Here is a 22,000-nt window from a genome sequence, read left to right as displayed (position 1 = left end):
TTATAATTCTATATATTTATGGGATACCAAGTGATGCTTTGATACATGCAGATAATGTGGAAGAACTGGCCCAAGCTAATTAACATACCTTCCACCTCACCTACTTACCATTTATTCATCCTTTCTGAAACTTTGTGTGCTTTGAGTAACACTTCCCTATTCTCCCCACCCTCAGCCTCAGGTAACCACCATTCTGTTCTCTGCCTTTATGAGCTGGATTCTTTTAGATTCCACGGATTTACATTCCAACATAAAGGTGTCCGTGCTTTGGACTCAAGGCCATGTACAATGTGTTGTTGTTTTCAATAAAAACACTAGAATGGAAGCAGTTGTTATAACTGATGAACACCAGATGTTACATTTCTCACTAGTCTATAAGACCAGACACACAAAGATCTAATTATGTCCCATCGCTTCGAGCAGTGTCTGACTGTTTTACCCATGAACAACATCCTGCATCCCTGTGAGTAGCAGAAATTCTAAATAGTTAAAAACTGCCGAAGTTATAGGGAGCTATTGTTAAAATATTTTATTTTACGGGGATAATTATTATTATAATGATGATGCTGTCCATACCTTATTTTCAACATGTATTATTAGTTGTAGTAGACAGAGCTTTGTGTTTATGCTTACTTAGAGTCAGGTTGGTTATTTAAAGTAATCTAGACCCAAATAATTAGATAGACTTCTACATCGTATTGTCTATAGGAAAGTTAATTACATCCATCCAGTGCACACGTTTATTATTAGCTGATAAAAAGGAAATGGCAAAGGGAAATTGAATTTTTATGCATAAATGATTGCTAACAATCTAGAGGATGCGAGTGAGATTTAGGATTTCATTTATAGTTACTTCTTGGCTTCTTCCAATTATTTTCTCCAGTTTCAAGATTCTAGAATTACTCATTTTCCTTCTATTACATTACTATTAAAAAAGCAGACTTTAGTAACCATTTATATTCAATGGTTCATTCAACAGATAAAATAAAGATGAGTTTACTTTCAGTATTATGCCATTTTTTCCTCCCCCCAGACAAAACAAAACATGAAAATATAGACATTCCATAATGTCAAATTTTGTTTTTAAGTTTGAAAAATGCTTTGATATTTATGGCCTGAAACCCTCATTATCATTTGTTTAATATGTGTCAACTTTTATTTTGTATGAGGAAAATCATTTGTTTAGAACTGATTTAATATAAGACGTTGAAGCCGCATCATATGATAAAACTTGGGAAAATAATCCATTGAATATTTTTCACAGAGCATATAGATGTTAAAATGCAGAACCAGAAACACATTAGATTTGGAACTTAACATGCAAAATGAGGATATTTGTTTTCCTTCCTCAAAGCTGCAGTTCAGAGCTTGGGAACGCTAACAGACGACTCACTGTTAGAGCCATTGGGTCTCGATTTTCTTCCCCCAAATTAGATGTCCCTAATTATACTAGCAGTTTTATGGCTCCCAGTGTTTCAGTCTTTGTTTTAGCTGTGTTGTGCTTGGAATGCCAAATTATTAGGACCCTGAATAGTAGATCATCGAGGGCACCTTTGCCTGGGGAACCATTGTCCACAGTTTAATCACCTGCCACACATAGTAGAAATGAGAATGAGAGCTTTACCTGCTTAACCCTTACATTCTCGCATTTAAAACTTAGTTAAGACGGAAACTAAAAAGCACAGAAATAATGCAAATGTGAGAATCATGTAGTGAAAACTCCATTGTAAAACTTCTTACCCCGCCCCCACGGGTAATACTATACAAAATGCATAAAGCTCCTGAAATGCATACAACAGTTTAAAACTTTTATAAAGATATGGATGTTGTGTTAGGAAGAGTCCTGAAACAAAGTCAGAATCCCTGGTGTCCAGTTCCGTTCCTGCTTCTGAAAGGGTATATGGCTGGGTAAGATGTTAAGCCTTTCTTTCATGAACTTCCTTTATGAAAGAAACTTTCATGAAAACTTTCTTTCTGTTTCCATGTGAGCTGTAAGTTTTCATATGAGTAACATAAAGGGGGTGACTAGATTTCCTCGAAGGTTGCCATCGTTTTTGGAACCTAGTGGGTGCATTTAACTGAGCCTGAGGCTGCGCCTGCGCTATCAAGAAACAAATGGTGGAAAAAAGGAAATGAATACAATCGGGGGGTTTTCCTTGTGACACAAAAATGTATTTCAGACTTGTAAAAGATAAAACGAGGATAACAATGTATGTTTTTTATAAAGTTCCTGCATGTTCCGGTAAGTCTGTTTGTGCGTCATCTGATATTTGTTGTGACAGTTAATTTGGCCAACAGTCCATAGTCAAGGTTAGAATTTAATCTGCAGAAATGTATAAAACACTGTGATTTCACCACCTGTAAAAAGTCAACCAGTCTTCTAACTAATTTAGCAATTTCGTTTACACATCCCTTATACAAATGACTACATAGATCTCAATTTTTTCAAATGTTGTTGAATATTCCCCTTAATGTACCCTCTGGTTCTTTCATTAACAAGTTACATAAAGTGTAGACAGGCACAAACATATAACTTTTGGCTTGAGAACTGTACTTTATCAATATTCTGGATCCACTTTGCACCAAATGCCACTTAGACTCTATTCACTAAGTAAAGTAACCTACTGTCTTAGCATTTTGATGCTTTGGCATGATGACATTTGCCTTATTATAATTTATTTAAGTATATGCCTGTGTTAAAATATTTCAGGGAGCCAAAAAGTTGTTTCCAACACATCAGCACAGGCCAGATACCAGGGCCACTGTGTGTGAATTTGCCTTGTCTCTTTCAAAGCTGATTTTTTTGATGCTGAGAGCTTGACCGTGGTGTTGTGATGCGCCAACGTTTAATTTACAAATCGCGTTACGTCTTGATTCTGTCACCCCGCATGTCTGGAGGTGAAGGGCTGAGGTATGGAAGTGAAGTAGATCTGGATCCCTTCCACGTTCCTGCAGTGCTCAGCCATCTGTGAAAAGCATTGTCTTGCTGTGTTGTGAAATGTGCATTTCCTATCTGTTTTCCCATTACTAAATTGTGTAACTTCATTGTATAATGAGAAACCAAGAGCATTGTAGTGGTAGCATGGAGAAGAAATACTTTTCTTATAATTTTGGACTCTTACCATTGTTCTTTCATTTTTTCCTTCTACAGAATCAAGGGTGGCCACCCTGTTTTATGAAAAGAAGTGCATTAGGTGTGAAATACTGGAATACAACATACCATTACAGACATGTCGCCCTGGCATCCTGAAAGCCTAATTTGACTTGCCATATGGCCAATGTGACAGAGAGAGTGATCATTGAATACTGACAGAGCCCTGACTGCAGACTCCACTGTGCCCCTCCTGGCTCAGTGTCCTTCTAATGACACAACTTTTCAATGTATTTCCAGGCCAATCAATTTCATCTTCTCTACAGTCACATGTGTGCATTTAAAATGTCAAGTATATGTTCTAGATTGAGCTTCCTATCTTATCTGTCTTATTTCTCCTTACCACCCACTGTTGATTCATCGTTAAAGCAAAAATGTTTGTGGAACCAAAATGATGACAGGTTCCCACTGTTTTCTTTATATCGGTTACTGTAGGAATAGAGTTTATTGCAGCAACCCTAGTACCTCGTTCAGTGTCTTCCATTTAGTGTACCTATATGTATAAATTAAATTGAATTGAATTCTCTTTTCTATAGCAATGGTTGTTTTCTTATTGCAATGTCGTGTTTTTCTAATTATCCTCTCCCTATTCTTCTGTGTCTTTTACCTAGGCATTATTGGCACTGGACTGCCAACTTTGGATATGTTTTCTCATTTTGTACTTGTTTCTGTGTTTTATATTTCTGCTTATATTGCAAAGGCTTTCAATTCACGGCACTATCTTTAGCCCTCTCGTTACTCAGTATAGTGCACACTGTAGAATGGCCATTCTGTATATTGTCTGGATGACATGCTGCTGTATGAACATAACTCAAGCTTTTTCTTTCCCAGGCTTCACTTTCATTTCCTTTCTGTTTCATTTCAAGTCCACACAATACTCCTTATTTCCAGGGATCATTTTCTGAAGCTGTGGGTAGACTTCAGGAGAGAGCTAATTTAGTACGCCTAAAGCAGCATAATTTAAATGTGGAAGGCACTGTTTTTGTATTCAGTTGGTTAATGGGTGTACTTTTTCAATGCTGAAGCAGGAATAGTGCCAGCAAGCAAACTTTACGGAGAGTACATGACATGCTTTTCTGTTTTCTAGTTTCTACTGATTCATCAGAAAGGGGCATTGTTCTATGATCCTTACTGCAGTTTCAAAGCAGATCTACATTCCATAGCTTCCTCATTTCAAATGACCAGTTTATCGCTAACTTCAAAAATGTGCTCTGTGTCACTTTTTAAAACAAATCAGAATCTTCCATGTGCTAACTTTTCCATGCTTTTGAAGTTGCTAGAAGCTTGATAACGTGTCTTCTGTAACTCTTAGCTCTCTTTATTTCTAGAGCACAGTGTGGTATTGACAAACATAACCGTTTACTATTCTAACACTTTGTACCTAACTGAAAGAAGGGGATCTGATTTTGCAAGGAAAAACCCAGAAAATGTATCACACATCAGAGGATAAGCAAGGGCTGCCTGAAAGCATTTCATATAATATTTATTGGAAAAGTTAAAAACAAAACTACTGAATTGATCTCTCAAAGCAGATTTCTAAGTTACAAAATACAAAGGATTAATACTGTGTGCAGTACTAGAGTTCTGTTGTATGAATATGGTAGCTCAGAGCTCAAAACCCACAGTAACGTGGATTTCACAAAAGGCCTTATCATTTAGTTGGGGAGAATTTTTACACAGCCGACAGTGTTCCTTTAAAGCGTGTTCATGAATGCTGTCCGATCACCCCACAGATGGTGAAAATGTGTCCTCCTTCTGAATAAGAAGCGAGCACCCAGCAGGGGTTATAGGAGGGTTTCAGTTCTAATTGGAGGCAAGTAGTTCTATATCTCCTGGTTCACCAGCATATTCATGGAGATCAATTTTTTTTTAAGAGATGGTGTGTCACTCTGTCACTGAGGTTGGGATACAGTGGCACAATCACAGCTCACTGCAGCTTTGACTTTCTGGGTTCAAGCAAGCCTCCCACCTCAGCCTCCCAAGTGGCTGGGATTATAGGCACAAGCCACTGTTCGTGGCGGGAAATCAATTTGGAGACAAAAAGGTATAAAGTTAACCTATTTTCTTATCCAAGGAATTAATAATATTTCAAAAACCAGTGAATATTGATGCCTGAGAAAAAGTGTTCCTCATTTTTTCCTTGTCTCTCTGCTGACTGAACTGAGAATCTAGGTCTGAAGAACTGCAAAGGATCTTTAAAATTAAGCACTTTTAAAAGCCTTGATATTTTGTATAATTATTCAGATGGACCTCTTGTTCACATTTCTTAAAGGTATTGATAGTTAACTGGATATCCGCAAGTCTGACTCTCTCTACCATAAGTGGAAAAAGAGACTGGAGAGTAATGAGTTTCTGTAAGACTGAAAGGAAACCCTGTATATATTGATCTGCTCTCATACTGCTGAGTTCTTTGACAGGTTCTTAAAGACACAAAGAACTCATGGGCTGGTTGCATAGGAGGTCTGCAACAAGCTCCTGAAATCACATCTTTAAAAAGGCAGCTCAGAACATTGGCTGTTTGGAGAAAGCAGGTCCTCCCAGGGAGGAAGAGCAACACTTCTCCTGAGCCTCATACTGTTAGATAGATCCCCAAGCAACGGAAGCAGCTTCAGATGTACTTGGCTATCCGTAACTGGTCATTTCTCCACAAAGCAAGGTGACATGATTTGGAACTCTCTATGAGAAGCCAAGGAGGTAATTCTGAATCATGTCATCTCACAGTTATGGCAAGAAGATTCTGTAGGGGAGAACACATAATTTCTTTTCTTTCCCTTTTTGGGTTCTTAGTTGAGACACTCTGCTGAAAACAAAAGTCAGTTTAAGAAAACAAAAACAAGTGGCTGGGCGCGGTGGCTCACGCCTGTAATCCCAGCACTTTGGGAGGCCTAGGTGAGCGGATCACCTGAGGTCGGGTGTTCGAGACCAGCCTGACCAACATGGAGAAACCCCATCTCTACTAAAAATACAAAATTAGCCAGGCATGGTGGCCCATGCCTGTAATCCCAACTACTGGGGAGGCTGAGGCAGGAGAATTGCTTGAACCCAGGAGGCAGAGGTTGCTGTGAGCCGAGATCGAGCCATTGCACTCTAGCCTGGGCAACAAGAGTGAAATTCCATCTTAAAAACAAAAACAAAACAAAACAAACAAAAAAACCAAGCAGACATTTATTAACCCGTGTTGTACCCATTATGCAGGAGAGAGAGACCTCAGTTCAAAAATTATTTCTCTTTCAAGTCAGTGGCTTAAGGGCTTTGCTCAAATAGTATTTTTTTTTCCCCAACAAACAATGCTAGAACAACCAGATAACCATATGCAAGTAATGAAACTGGACCCCTGTCTCATAACATATACAAACATTAACTCAAAATTGATCAAAAAGCTAAATGTAAGAGCTAAAACTATATAATTCTTGGAGAAAATATTGAAGTAAAGACAACACTGAATTCTTTTTTTTTTTTTTTTTTTTTTTTTGAGACGAAATCTTGCTCTGTTTCCCAAGCTGGAGTGCAGTAGCACGATCTCGGCTCACTGCAACCTCTGCCTCCCAAGTTCAAGCGATTCTCCTGCCTCAGCCTCCCCAGTAGCTGGGACTACAGGTGCCCGCCACTATGCCCAGCTAATTTTTGTATTTTTAGTAGAGACGGGATTTCACCATATTGACCAGGCAGGTCTCGAACTCCTGACCTTGTAATCTGCCCTCCTTGGCCTCCCAAAGTGCTGGGATTACAGGCGGGAGCCACCGCGCTGGGCCTGCTCCAATAGTATTTTAACAAAGAGCCATAAATCCTATATAGCAACAAGACAAAGGAGAGAGCAGTTTGAGTGTTTTAAAAGATAGGAAAATGTGGGAAGGTAGTAAAATCTGTTCTCAGATTCCTCCGGTGCCTGCTGGTGCCTTTTCTGGGTCAATAAACAAATGCCGTCTCCAGTAAGGAAGGATTGGTGTCCTGTCATCAGGCAAGTAGAGGCTGAAACAAGAGTGTCTCCCTACATTTTTTGTGTCTTTAACAGTCCTCAATATGTTGGGGAGAAATATTTTGATTTCCTTTGATTCCTAGAGATCACTTTTACCAAGTGAAGAGTTGGAATCTCAAGATTCTAGGAGACTTTCCCATGGCCACACTGTTAGGGAATGTTGAAGGTATTCGGTATCCTGGTCTCTCAAGCAGGGCTGCTTTACCACATCATGCCCATTTTCTTACCCAGGAGATAGTCTTATGTAATTTAAGAGAAACATCTCTTCCAGCAAATGCTTGTCTCCTAAGACTGTCCACTTCCTTAGTTCAGGCATCTGTGAGGAGGTCTGGAATCCTGGAGGGAAGAGTTGGCCAAGCTTTAGGGTGGATCAAGGAGGCCACATCTCTACATAGTTACCTGCTTTGTATCCATTGCTCCAATAGGTTCTTCTACCTTCTGGTAGTCTCCGTAATACCAGAGGGATCAGGATTACTTCCTTGTATGCAAATCTTCACTAAATCCCAGTGCTTACTGAAGAAAGTGGCAAACTTCTTTTTTTTTTTTTTTTTTTTTTTCTTTTTTTTTTTTTTTTTAATTTATTTATTATTATTATACTTTAAGTTGTAGGGTACATGTGCATAACGTGCAGGTTTGTTACATATGTATACTTGTGCCATGTTGCTGTGCTGCACCCATCAACTCGTCATTTACATCAGGTATAACTCCCAATGCAATCCCTCCCCCCTCCCCCCTCCCCATGATAGGCCCCGGTGTGTGATGTTCCCCTTCCTGAGTCCGAGTGATCTCATTGTTCAGTTCCCACCTATGAGTGAGAACATGCGGTGTTTGGTTTTCTGTTCTTGTGATAGTTTGCTAAGAATGATGGATTCCAGCTGCATCCAAGTCCCTACAAAGGACTCAAACTCATCCTTTTTGATGGCTGCATAGTATTCCATGGTGTATATGTGCCACATTTTCTTAATCCAATCTGTCACTGATGGACATTTGGGTTGATTCCAAGTCTTTGCTATTGTGAATAGTGCCGCAATAAACATACGTGTGCATGTGTCTTTATAGCAGCATAATTTATAATCCTTTGGGTATATACCCAGTAATGGGATGGCTGGGTCATATGGTACATCTAGTTCTAGATCCTTGAGGAATCGCCATACTGTTTTCCATAATGGTTGAACTAGTTTACAATCCCACCAACAGTGTAAAAGTGTTCCTATTTCTCCACATCCTCTCCAGCACCTGTTGTTTCCTGACTTTTTAATGATTGCCATTCTAACTGGTGTGAGATGGTATCTCATTGTGGTTTTGATTTGCATTTCTCTGATGGCCAGTGATGATGAGCATTTTTTCATGTGTCTGTTGGCTGTATGAATGTCTTCTTTTGAGAAATGTCTGTTCATATCCTTTGCCCACTTTTTGATGGGGTTGTTTGTTTTTTTCTTGTAAATTTGTTGGAGTTCTTTGTAGGTTCTGGATATTAGCCCTTTGTCAGATGAGTAGATTGCAAAAATTTTCTCCCATTCTGTAGGTTGCCTGTTCACTCTGATGGTAGTTTCTTTTGCTGTGCAGAAGCTCTTTAGTTTAATGAGATCCCATTTGTCAATTTTGGCTTTTGCTGCTGTTGCTTTTGGTGTTTTAGACATGAAGTCTTTGCCCATGCCTATGTCCTGAATGGTACTACCTAGGTTTTCCTCTAGGATTTTTATGGTATTAGGTCTAACATTTAAGTCTCTAATCCATCTTGAATTAATTTTCGTATAAGGAGTAAGGAAAGGATCCAGTTTCAGCTTTCTACTTATGGCTAGCCAATTTTCCCAGCACCATTTATTAAATAGGGAATCCTTTCCCCATTTCTTGTTTCTCTCAGGTTTGTCAAAGATCAAATGGCTGTAGATGTGTGGTATTATTTCTGAGGACTCTGTTCTGTTCCATTGGTCTATATCTCTGTTTTGGTACCAGTACCATGCTGTTTTGGTTACTGTAGCCTTGTAGTATAGTTTGAAGTCAGGTAGCGTGATGCCTCCAGCTTTGTTCTTTTGACTTAGGATTGTCTTGGAGATGCGGGCTCTTTTTTGGTTCCATATGAACTTTAAAGCAGTTTTTTCCAATTCTGTGAAGAAACTCATTGGTAGCTTGATGGGGATGGCATTGAATCTATAAATTACTTTGGGCAGTATGGCCATTTTCACGATATTGATTCTTCCTATCCATGAGCATGGTATGTTCTTCCATTTGTTTGTGTCCTCTTTTATTTCACTGAGCAGTGGTTTGTAGTTCTCCTTGAAGAGGTCCTTTACATCCCTTGTCAGTTGGATTCCTAGGTATTTGATTCTCTTTGAAGCAATTGTGAATGGAAGTTCATTCCTGATTTGGCTCTCTGTTTGTCTGTTACTGGTGTATAAGAATGCTTGTGATTTTTGCACATTAATTTTGTATCCTGAGACTTTGCTGAAGTTGCTTATCAGCTTAAGGAGATTTTGGGCTGAGATGATGGGGTTTTCTAAATATACAATCATGTCATCTGCAAACAGGGACAATTTGACTTCTTCTTTTCCTAACTGAATACCCTTGATTTCTTTCTCTTGCCTGATTGCCCTAGCCAGAACTTCCAACACTATGTTGAATAGGAGTGGTGAGAGAGGGCATCCCTGTCTTGTGCCAGTTTTCAAAGGGAATTTTTCCAGTTTTTGCCCATTCAGTATGATATTGGCTGTGGGTTTGTCATAAATAGCTCTTATTATTTTGAGGTACGTTCCATCAATACCGAATTTATTGAGCGTTTTTAGCATGAAGGGCTGTTGAATTTTGTCAAAAGCCTTTTCTGCATCTATTGAGATAATCATGTGGTTCTTGTCTTTGGTTCTGTTTATATGCTGGATTATGTTTATTGATTTGCGAATGTTGAACCAGACTTGCATCCCAGGGATGAAGCCCACTTGATCATGGTGGATAAGCTTTTTGATGTGTTGCTGAATCCGGTTTGCCAGTATTTTATTGAGGATTTTTGCATCGATGTTCATCAGGGATATTGGTCTAAAATTCTCTTTTTTTGTTGTGTCTCTGCCAGGCTTTGGTATCAGGATGATGTTGGCCTCATAAAATGAGTTAGGGAGGATTCCCTCTTTTTCTATTGATTGGAATAGTTTCAGAAGGAATGGTACCAACTCCTCCTTGTACCTCTGGTAGAATTCAGCTGTGAATCCATCTGGTCCTGGACTTTTTTTGGTTGGTAGGCTATTAATTGTTGCCTCAATTTCAGAGCCTGCTATTGGTCTATTCAGGGATTCAACTTCTTCCTGGTTTAGTCTTGGAAGAGTGTAAGTGTCCAGGAAATTATCCATTTCTTCTAGATTTTCCAGTTTATTTGCGTAGAGGTGTTTATAGTATTCTCTGATGGTAGTTTGTATTTCTGTGGGGTCGGTGGTGATAACCCCTTTATCATTTTTAATTGAGTCGATTTGATTCTTCTCTCTTTTCTTCTTTATTAGTCTGGCTAGTGGTCTGTCAATTTTGTTGATCTTTTCAAAAAACCAACTCCTGGATTCATTGATTTTTTGGAGGGTTTTTTGTGTCTCTATCTCCTTCAGTTCTGCTCTGATCTTAGTTATTTCTTGCCTTCTGCTAGCTTTCGAATGTGTTTGCTCTTGCTTCTCTAGTTCTTTTAATTGCGATGTTAGAGTGTCAATTTTAGATCTTTCCTGCTTTCTCTTGTGGGCATTTAGTGCTATAAATTTCCCTCTACACACTGCTTTAAATGTGTCCCAGAGATTCTGGTATGTTGTATCTTTGTTCTCATTGGTTTCAAAGAACATCTTTATTTCTGCCTTCATTTCGTTATGTACCCAGTAGTCATTCAGGAGCAGGTTGTTCAGTTTCCATGTAGTTGAGCAGTTTTGATTGAGTTTCTTAGTCCTGAGTTCTAGTTTGATTGCACTGTGGTCTGAGAGACAGTTTGTTATAATTTCTGTTCTTGTACATTTGCTGAGGAGTGCTTTACTTCCAATTACGTGGTCAATTTTGGAGTAAGTACGATGTGGTGCTGAGAAGAATGTATATTCTGTTGATTTGGGGTGGAGAGTTCTATAGATGTCTATTAGGTCTGCTTGCTGCAGAGATGAGTTCAATTCCTGGATATCCTTGTTAACTTTCTGTCTCGTTGATCTGTCTAATGTTGACAGTGGAGTGTTGAAGTCTCCCATTATTATTGTATGGGAGTCTAAGTCTCTTTGTAAGTCTCTAAGGACTTGCTTTATGAATCTGGGTGCTCCTGTATTGGGTGCATATATATTTAGGATAGTTAGCTCTTCCTGTTGAATTGATCCCTTTACCATTATGTAATGGCCTTCTTTGTCTCTTTTGATCTTTGATGGTTTAAAGTCTGTTTTATCAGAGACTAGTATTGCAACCCCTGCTTTTTTTTGTTCTCCATTTGCTTGGTAAATCTTCCTCCATCCCTTTATTTTGAGCCTATGTATGTCTCTGCGTGTGAGATGGGTCTCCTGAATACAGCAGACTGATGGGTCTTGACTCTTGATCCAGTTTGCCAGTCTGTGTCTTTTAATTGGAGCATTTAGTCCATTTACATTTAAGGTTAATATTGTTATGTGTGAACTTGATCCTGCCATTATGATATTAACTGGTTATTTTGCTCGTTAGTTGATGCAGTTTCTTCCTAGCCTCGATGGTCTTTACATTTTGGCATGTTTTTGCAATGGCTGGTACCGGTTTTTCCTTTCCATGTTTAGTGCTTCCTTCAGGGTCTCTTGTAAGGCAGGCCTAGTGGTGACAAAATCTCTAAGCATTTGCTTATCTGTAAAGGATTTTATTTCTCCTTCACTTATGAAACTTAGTTTGGCTGGATATGAAATTCTGGGTTTAAAATTCTTTTCTTTAAGAATGTTGAATATTGGCCCCCACTCTCTTCTGGCTTGGAGAGTTTCTGCCGAGAGATCTGCTGTTAGTCTGATGGGCTTCCCTTTGTGGGTAACCCGACCTTTCTCTCTGGCTGCCCTTAAGATTTTTTCTTTCATTTCAACTTTGGTGAATCTGGCAATTATGTGTCTTGGAGTTGCTCTTCTCGAGGAGTATCTTTGTGGCGTTCTCTGTATTTCCTGGATTTGAATGTTGGCCTGCCCTACTAGGTTGGGGAAGTTCTCCTGGATGATATCCTGAAGAGTGTTTTCCAACTTGGTTCCATTTTCCCCCTCACTTTCAGGCACCCCAATCAGACGTAGATTTGGTCTTTTTACATAATCCCATACTTCTTGCAGGCTTTGTTCATTTCTTTTTCTTCTTTTTTCTTTTGGTTTCTCTTCTCGCTTCATTTCATTCATTTGATCCTCAATCGCTGATACTCTTTCTTCCAGTTGATCGAGTCGGTTACTGAAGCTTGTGCATTTGTCACGTATTTCTCGTGTCATGGTTTTCATCTCTTTCATTTCGTTTATGACCTTCTCTGCATTAATTACTCTAGCCATCAATTCTTCCACTTTTTTTTCAAGATTTTTAGTTTCTTTGCGCTGGGTACGTAATTCCTCCTTTAGCTCTGAGAAATTTGATGGACTGAAGCCTTCTTCTCTCATCTCGTCAAAGTCATTCTCCGTCCAGCTTTGATCCGTTGCTGGCGATGAGCTGCGCTCCTTTGCCGGGGGAGATGCGCTCTTATTTTTTGAATTTCCAGCTTTTCTGCCCTGCTTTTTCCCCATCTTTGTGGTTTTATCTGCCTCTGGTCTTTGATGATGGTGATGTACTGATGGGGTTTTGGTGTAGGTGTCCTTCCTGTTTGATAGTTTTCCTTCTAACAGTCAGGACCCTCAGCTGTAGGTCTGTTGGAGATTGCTTGAGGTCCACTCCAGACCCTGTTTGCCTGGGTATCAGCAGCAGAGGCTGCAGAAGATAGAATATTTCTGAACAGCGAGTGTACCTGTCTGATTCTTGCTTTGGAAGCTTCCTCTCAGGGGTGTACTCCTCCCTGTGAGGTGTGGGGTGTCAGACTGCCCCTAGTGGGGGATGTCTCCCAGTTAGGCTACTCAGGGGTCAGGGACCCACTTGAGCAGGGAGTCTGTCCCTTCTCAGATCTCAACCTCCGTGTTGGGAGATCCACTGCTCTCTTCAAAGCTGTCAGACAGAGTCGTTTGCGTCTGCAGAGGTGTCTGCTGCGTTTGTTTAGTTTACTGTGCCCGGTCCCCAGAGGTGGAGTCTCAGTTGAAAATGCAGAAATCACCGGTCTTCTGTGTCGCTCGCGCTGGGAGTTGGAGACTGGAGCTGCTCCTATTCGGCCATCTTGCTCCGCCCCCGAAAGTGGCAAACTTCTTAAGCTGAGTTTTAGTTTTTTAGTGTAAAAGACCTCTCCAGCTACTTTCTTAAGATAAATTATCTTTTAATATGTTGGTTTTTGCTCCCACATCTTACCATAACTTCCATATTCGTCTCTCTGTGAATTCTATAAAATAGTAAGAATACGCAGTACAAAAAGGCACACTCAAAGCCAGAGAGAGAGAGTGAAGAAGGAGAGAGAGAGATTGAGAGAGCGAGAGAGAGAACTTAAGAGAGAGCTATAAAGTGTTGTAAAATTGTGAAATGATACTTACACTCTCCCAAAAAAAGAGTGTGGCATATATGAATACTTCCTATTCCTCATGCACCCACAACAGACTATAATCCCTTTGCCTTTCTCAATTTCCCTTGAATTTCTCTTGTATATTGTCTGACCTATGTGGAAATTAAGACAAATGTATGATACCCAACATTCTCAAACTAACAAATAAAACTGCTTATACATATATAAAGAGCCATAACTGGGTAGATTAAAATTATATAGATGTTTGTGTTTGCAATGAATAGATAGAAATAGCCACTGTTATTATTTAGAAGAAAAAAATGCGATGACCTGCCTAGTTTTCCAAAAACTTACAACACAACAAATGGATTTATTTTTGTGTAATTCACAGCTTATTTTGGCATCACACAAACTGCATATTAAATCAAACGTAACATTTTGTCATTGTTGTGAACATAACATTAAATTAAGTATGTTCCTGTTGGGCTTCATATTATAAATAATAGCATCAACAATATTATAATTCCTGGTTTATTATTATTTTTTTTAAATGAACAATGATATGAAAATTTATAGTAGAAAGACCATATCGCCACATAATTCTGTGGAGTGATATAAAAGATCCATTTATTGATTGTGATCATCTTAGAGGCCTGTGTTACTTTATTGTCAAAGTTTTAAAAGAGGTAAGAAAGGAGAAATTTCTTACTGGAGCCTTAATGAGACAGTTTCAGGGAGATGAAAATTAAAGGAATGCATTAAACTTGAAAGTCAGGCTTCATCTATCTAGTGGAAAAAAATCTTTTTAAAAGGTTCCAAAATACTCAACACAGATCAACTCACTGATTAAGTTATATTTCTCATGCATCCTATTTTATTCACCCAACAATGGGGATCGCTGAAATCTTGGGTCATCATATTATGATTGCAGTAGCCGCACATGGGCTGGGTCCACTCTTTTTTTTTAAAATAATTCTTTTTAAACAGCCTCCCAGGAAAGAATAAAGACAAGCCAGTGAAATGTCTGACAGATGGAAACCCAGATGCAAAGCCAAGTCACAGAGGAGTCAAGATTTCAATGCAGATGAATTTGGTTGTGCTCCCAGGGACAGAGATTAAACCACTCAACCGTAGCCCTCAGTGCCCAGATAAAGGATTCAGATTAATTTCAGGTCCACAGAGGTAGAGGATAAGATTTCAGAATCTACCAGACAGGCATAAAAAAATCAGATGTAAATTAAATATGTTAAATACTCAAAATACCCAACTAAGAGATTAAAATTTGCTTGTATTAGAATATATGGGAAATATTTTCACATCACTGTTCTCAAAGGAGGCTAAATGTTTCAAATAATGTGTTAAAATAATTTTTCCCAATTATTCTCGACTATATCAATTGCAAAGTGTCTCCCCTATTTCTATGTTTAATAATATGTAGTCGAAAATGATAATAATTCTAAAAACGAGCATCTACACTGAAGCTCTTTTAACATCAAATTGAAAGCTTGATCCTTATCATTTAATAGTAAATGAACAATTTATTTTTTGTGTTAAGAAACTGTTTCTTAAATTTAATCTTCTATTTTGTAAAACAATGCCAGGAGGAAAATTTACTTGAAGCAATTCATTGCTAGAATCATCATTTCTTGGCATTTCAACACAACGAGGCCTATACTTTGTAATAAATATGTCAATTCTACAACTTTTAAGAGTACATACTTTAAACCATGTGCAAAAAAATGAATCTCTACAATGTTTTCCTTTAGTTACACTTGTGAAGCATTTCATATTCTCAAACTTGAGGTAGCGAAAACTCTGATTTCCTTAAAACATCTTAACATTTAACAACTTTAGTCATACATGCAATGTGAATAAATACAATCTCTGAAGAAATGTAATCATTCCAAATGCCTGTCATAGTACCTGACACATGATATGTGTTCAATAAATGCTTATTAAAAGTTAAATTGTCTCCTAGATACAAAGATGGGAAGAGGTAGCATTAGGAAAATGCCATGTACAGAGATGTACAGATTTGTGTGTGTATTGATTACTGTGTCTAATGAGTAAAGTATTTTAGACAGCCATTTGAAGCCAAAAGAAATAGGAGACTGTATCATCTCCCTTTTACACTTGGGCCAAGGGATAAAGGGAATCTCGTATCACACAAAAGGAAATAGTAAAACTTACGCCTGAGAAACTATACACTCATATTTTACAAACAGACATTATCTTCTCTATTAAATTTGTGTGTGTGTGCATCTATGAGTCAATGTGCATATAATTATCTGATAAAAAATTATTTAAAATGTGTATGCATATATTAATGTGAATAACAGGGATAGCTTCCCAAGGATATATATTTGGTACTTATTTATTTAACAAAATTATTTTAAATACCCAGTAGCTGCCTTGATAAACGGTAGCTTTTTAGAGAAGAAAAGATTATTCTTTGGCTGAAACTCATTACTGTCTCTTTATCTAGGACTTAGAAGAACTGCTAGCCAGGCCAAATCTCTCTGAATAAATATCTTATGCTGTCTGAGGAATAAATCACGCCCTAACATTTCTAACTCCGTGTAACCGTTTGAAGGGTTGCACTGCATGTTGCACATTCTATAAGTGCTTCTCTTCCTTATTGTTCTTCACCAAGATGTAAATGGACCCCAGATGGACAACAGCAGGTGCCTTCCTCATGCATCTCTCCCATATGAAGAAGAGCAAACGTGTCTTTCTAGTGTGCTTTGGGAATGGATAATTGCACTCTCTTCTCGCTAAGCTAATTTTATATAAAATGGACTTAAGTATGATAGAAAGAAAAACAGAAAGAGATTCTATGAGAAACAGTACAAAATTGAAGTGGATTATGTGGGGGACAACAGTGCTGTAGTAAATTAACAAAAATATATTTTCATTCTACTTATGTGCAAAGCATTATCTTGTTTCCAAATCATTACTGCATAAAAAACTCCAGTTTATGCCTTATCTTTGCCAGCTTAAAAACTTTATTATTAGACAATACAACTTATCAAATCAAATCAGAGTCACAGGAATCATAATCTAACTAATAACAAATGTTACTGATAACGTGAAGGATACTGGTAATTGTAACAAACAGGAGACAAAAAATAGAGAAATCTGACCAACAATGCAGGTGCCCTTTCTTCTTCTATTAACACATTTTTTATTTCAAAATTAACATGTTGGGGCTAATACATGCATCAGGGCATTACTTGCACAAAGGAAACCCTTTTGTTAAAGATTATTTCCTATTAACATTTCATTAATTTATGTAGACCAGGTACAACTGGCTAAAAGCATTTCATATATAAGGACTCTATTACTACCACATATCGTTACTATATTGCCATTAGCATTTTTGCAAGAGTTTTGGAACAAATCATCTTTTTCTGTCTTTCCCAGGTACCTCCTGTGGAGAGAGGAAATAGATTGCATGGTGTTAGAGCTACAAAAATACCCTAAAAGTGCTTTGTCTACTCTCTACTCTCATGAGGTCACGTATCTGGTATCAGACGATACCAGACCAGATATGTGAGGCATGTTTTCCCACACACCAACCAATCAATTCTGCAGTGGATACCCGCCAGATGTCTTTTAATTTAAATCAATTCTGACGGTCTCTATATCATGAAGGCTTAGTCTCACAATACAGTCCCCCACTTGGGACCCCAGTTGCAAGTCTGGGCCACCACAAACTTCTGACCAACTGGCTATAAATCAGGGTTCCCATAACTTTCTCCTGGGGTTCGATTCATTTGCTAGAGCTGCTCACAGAACTCAGGAAAACACTTTTGCGTATTGGTTGATTGTAAAGGGTATTACAAAGCGTGTGGATGAATGGCCAGATAGCAGAGTTGCAGAAGGCAGGTGTGTGGGGAGAGCTGCCATGCCCTCTCCTGGCCTGCTACCCTCCAGGAAGCTCCACGAGTTCAGCTATTTGGAAGCTCATTGGACCTAGTCCTATCAGGTTTTTATGGAAGTTTAATTATATGGGCATGATTGATTAAATCATTGGCCATTGGTGATCAGCTTAACCTTCAGTTCCTTTCTCTCACCAAGGCTGGGGATGGAAATGAATGTCCCAACTCTCCAATCATGCCTTGTTCTTTCTGGTGACCAGCCCCCATCCCAAGCTATCTAGCCTCTCCTACTATCAGTTATCTCATCAGCATACAAAAGACATCACTCAAGAGATTCTGAGGGTTTTAGGAGCTATACGTCAGAAAACTGGATAAAGACCAAATGTATATTTCACAGTATCACATAGGCCTTCCACACTAACCTTTTTTTCCACAATCATAAAAAGCTTTTACCTCTTATAAGTTGGGAGTTTGTAAAATTTTTTTATTGTAAAATCACTACACAGACATAGCAAATCTGGAAATCCTAGAATGTATTAACACTGAAAAGTTAAAAAAGAGAAAAATCACAGTTCTACATCTATGGATAAACTGGTAATACATGTCTCCAAAACTTGTGTGTGTGTGTACTGATTTGCTTTAACAGGAATATTCAGTAAACATATGAAAACATATTCAACGTAAGAGAAAGACACCACTTATCATTACATCATAATCAATATCAACGACATCAATTTCATTGCCTTGTCTTCCAATGTGTAGATCTTCTTTCATTTATCATCATTTTAGTTGGTTTCCAATATTACTGTTTATATAGAACTCTAATGAAAATTTTCAATCAAATATCCCTGGGAACATCTCATGATTTTTATTTGATATGTTCTTCTATGAAACATGTGCAATTAAGGGATTTTAATTAAATATTATAGAATGTATAAATTTAAACCACCACTAAAGTATAGTGGTACCATTTTATTATAGTCATTTTATAATCATATATTCTCTTCATAAAACATCTAAAGATTTAGATTGTTAGTATTACACTACTTTCCATTATGTCTAGAGAATGTGGATAATTAGTTTATTCATGGTCTTTCCTAAATGCCCCTTGAAGATGTTACATCATTTTCATACTAATTTGAAAAAACACCACATATTTTAAAATGTTATAATTTTAATAAGTAATATTTTATAATTTTTTATATACAGAGAAACCTGATTTAACAATGGTTTGACTTACAAGTTTTCAGTTTTACAAAGGTGCAAAAGTGATATGCATTTAGATGCTCCTCAACTTATGATGGGGTTATGTCAGGATAAACCCATGACAAGTTGAAAACACTGTAAGTAAAAAAGTGTACATTTGATTTAGGATATTTTCAACCAGTGGGATTATGGAAGCATTACCTCATCAAAGTCAAGGAGCCTCTGTATCTTCATAACAGTGTATTTTATAATAAAATTGAATGCTTTTACATAATCCATTGTATAATTGTGCATAGCATATTTATATATCATAAAGTGATATATTTATTTAATGCTTATGATATATTGTATTATATGTGGTACATATGAAATACAAAATAGGTATTATATGTAATTTTATGTATTGGTATATTTATGTTCTATATTTTATATTTTATTGGTATTAAAAATTTTACATAATATATGCTACATAAAATATTTCACTTTGCAATAGATTTTGCAAATTATTTTTCTACTTATTCTATTGCTATTTCTTTTTTCATATGCACTATCAAATGTTTGTATATTTAAATAAATAATTTTGTACTCTGTTCCTTTGCATTTCTTCTTTAACATTTATTCATTTCAAATAGCTTATACAAATTTATAATTATATTTGAGTAATATATTTGATTCACTAGTCATTTTTATGTTTATTTTTTTGAGACAGGGTCTGGCTCTGTGGCCCAGTCTGGAGTGCAGTGGCAGGACCTCGGTTAACTGCAATCTCTGCCTCCCAGGCTCAAGTGATCCTTTGCCTCAGCCTTCTGAGTAGCTGGGACTCCAGGTACACACCACCACGCTTGCCTAATTTTGGTATTTTGTTGTAGAGACATGGTTTCACGAGGTTGCCCAGCCTGGTCTTGAACTCCTGAGCTCCAGTGACCCATCTGCCTCAGCCTCCCAAAATGCTGGATTTATAGGCATGAGCCACCATGCCCATCCTGTGATTCACTATTCTTAATGCTATTATTTCTTTGGAAATAATTTGACTGCCATTAGCTAGGGAATATTTTTTCAATATTATAACTATTGTTTTTATTATTTATAAGAGGTTACTTCTCATTATTCTAAAATCTTATCTGATTATACACTTGTGTTTGTTTCTGGGATTTTTTTTCTATTTTATTTTTCTCTATGCAGCGCTTCTACAGTATTAATAATTGCTGCTTAATAAAACATTCAATATCTGGTATTAGAAATTTATCATTGCTTTTATTTTCCAAATCATGTTAATTATCTTTAAGTCCTTTGTCCAGAAATTTAGAATTACATAGACATGTTTCTCCCCATTCCTTCTACATTTAAGACTATGTTTGAACTTCCATTACATTTCTGAATCAATTTGAGGTAAAAAATTACAAACAGAAAACAGTACTGTTGACTCTGGTGGGGTTTAGATTTCATCTTGAAGATAAAGCTGGTTTTCTTTCAAAGGGAGGAGCTGGATGAAATTTGGGAGACTATAGAACAATGTAAATTTGAAATAATCAGTTGTTTACTTAAAGGTGGCTAAAGATGTTTCTCCTAACACTCAGCGTTAAAGTATGGGAGAGGAAGGAGTTAGGGCTATTTGTTAAAAATAGATCAGCATTCTAGATTCAAACCCCTCCCTTTCCTGTATGGAAGGAGAAATGAACAAGAAAGAGACTCTCAGGAAGTTACCAGGATGATGGGGTGTGTGTGTGTGTGTGTGTGTGTGTGTAACAGGAAAGAGACAACTATTAGTCAGTAAATATTTAGCTCTAGCTAACACAGTGAGTATGCCTTTTTTCATACCATTATATCAAAAAACAGGTACTGAACCACAGAAGGGAGAAATATTTTTCAGGTAGAAATCCAGCACAAGAATGAAAAAGTCATACACATTTCAAAAATCTTAGAAGAAAATTAAGGATAATGCATTTTTATTTTAACTAAGGAAATATTTATTTAAAAGTTGTAATAATTATAGCTATAAAACATGAAACTAATTTTACTGTTAAAATTGTAAAAGTAGTAAATATGAAGAAGCTATACAAACTGAAATTCACAAGAAAATTAACAGGAATATTCAGTAAACATATGAAAATATATTCAACCTCAGTAATAATCAGAAAAATTGAAATTACTACCAAGTAAATTAGTATTTTTTACATATGGATCTTAAAATAAAATGTGTGATAAGACTAAGTGTTGGCAGGTTATGTAGCCGCAGAAATCATTATATACGGCCAGAGCGAGTCTACCCTGGTATCTCCACCTTAGACAAATAATTATAATCTAGAATTACAAAAAAGAAATAACACACATCTACCACGGATATACACAACAATTTCATACCAGCATTGTTAGTAATTAGAAGAATTACAAGCAATCTATGTTGCAACAGTAGGAAAATGGATAAATGAGCTGTAGTATATTTATAAGAGAGTCTAAACAGAGAAAATGAACTAGAACTACACCTTTAACATATATGAATACTTTTCAAAAGAAAACAATTTACTTGAGATTATATACAATATTTTCCTATTTATACAAGGTTTAAAGCAGAGAAACACTATTATAAAGGTACCGTGATACCTGCGTTGCAGGACTTTTCCTTAATTCAGCTAAAGACGGTATCTTTGTCCGTCCCACAGCCACAAACATTTAGGCTCACAGATGGTTTGAAGGGTGAGTGAAGCAGGGTTTCATTGGGTGAAAAGGAAAACACGGGGAAACAGGATGCTCTGCAAGGCCAGAGTCCCTGCTAGAGCGCTTCCGCCCAGCCGGTCTAATTTCAGGTTCCACACAGGAAGGGGAGGGGCCAGGCTGCACCCAGCTGCAAATCTCATCAACTTCCTGAGGCTCCACCCAAGTGTGCAGGCCAGATAGTTTTCCAGAGACCCCCTCCCACCTGGCTGTCTTACTCCCCCCGACCCCCCCACCCCCCCCACCCCCCCCCCTAAAGAAATACATCTAACTGCTGTTAGAATAAGGATAGGGTAAGAAAGAAGACCAATGTTAACTGCTTCCTGATGACAGGGGGCGCTGTTTTGGGGAGGCATCAGTCAGAGCTCCCTCAGAGGCCCATTTAAGGGTTCCCAGCAGAAGGGGCCATCGTCAGAGGGTCTGGTTGCATGACTAGTTGGAGTTTGATGGCCTGAAACCAAGAACAGACGAACCAGGTTATTAGAAAACATGTATCAAAATGAAACAAGGGGAGGGGT

General features: G+C 37.6%; 1 long non-coding RNA gene across 1 annotated transcript; it reads left to right on the top strand.

Moving 5' to 3' along the window:
• Positions 1 to 239: 239 nt before the first annotated feature.
• LOC139356426 (uncharacterized) lies at positions 240 to 3,461 on the top strand. Its single transcript, XR_011608319.1, has 2 exons — positions 240 to 463; positions 3,152 to 3,461. It is a non-coding gene; the product is annotated as an uncharacterized lncRNA (long non-coding RNA).
• Positions 3,462 to 22,000: the final 18,539 nt, after the last annotated feature.

The sequence above is a fragment of the Macaca nemestrina genome, chromosome 1, assembly GCF_043159975.1.
Source record: "Macaca nemestrina isolate mMacNem1 chromosome 1, mMacNem.hap1, whole genome shotgun sequence".
NCBI lineage: Eukaryota > Metazoa > Chordata > Mammalia > Primates > Cercopithecidae > Macaca > Macaca nemestrina.
The sequence above is the reverse complement of the archived record's forward strand: the minus strand, read 5'-3'. Positions and strand labels throughout refer to the sequence as shown.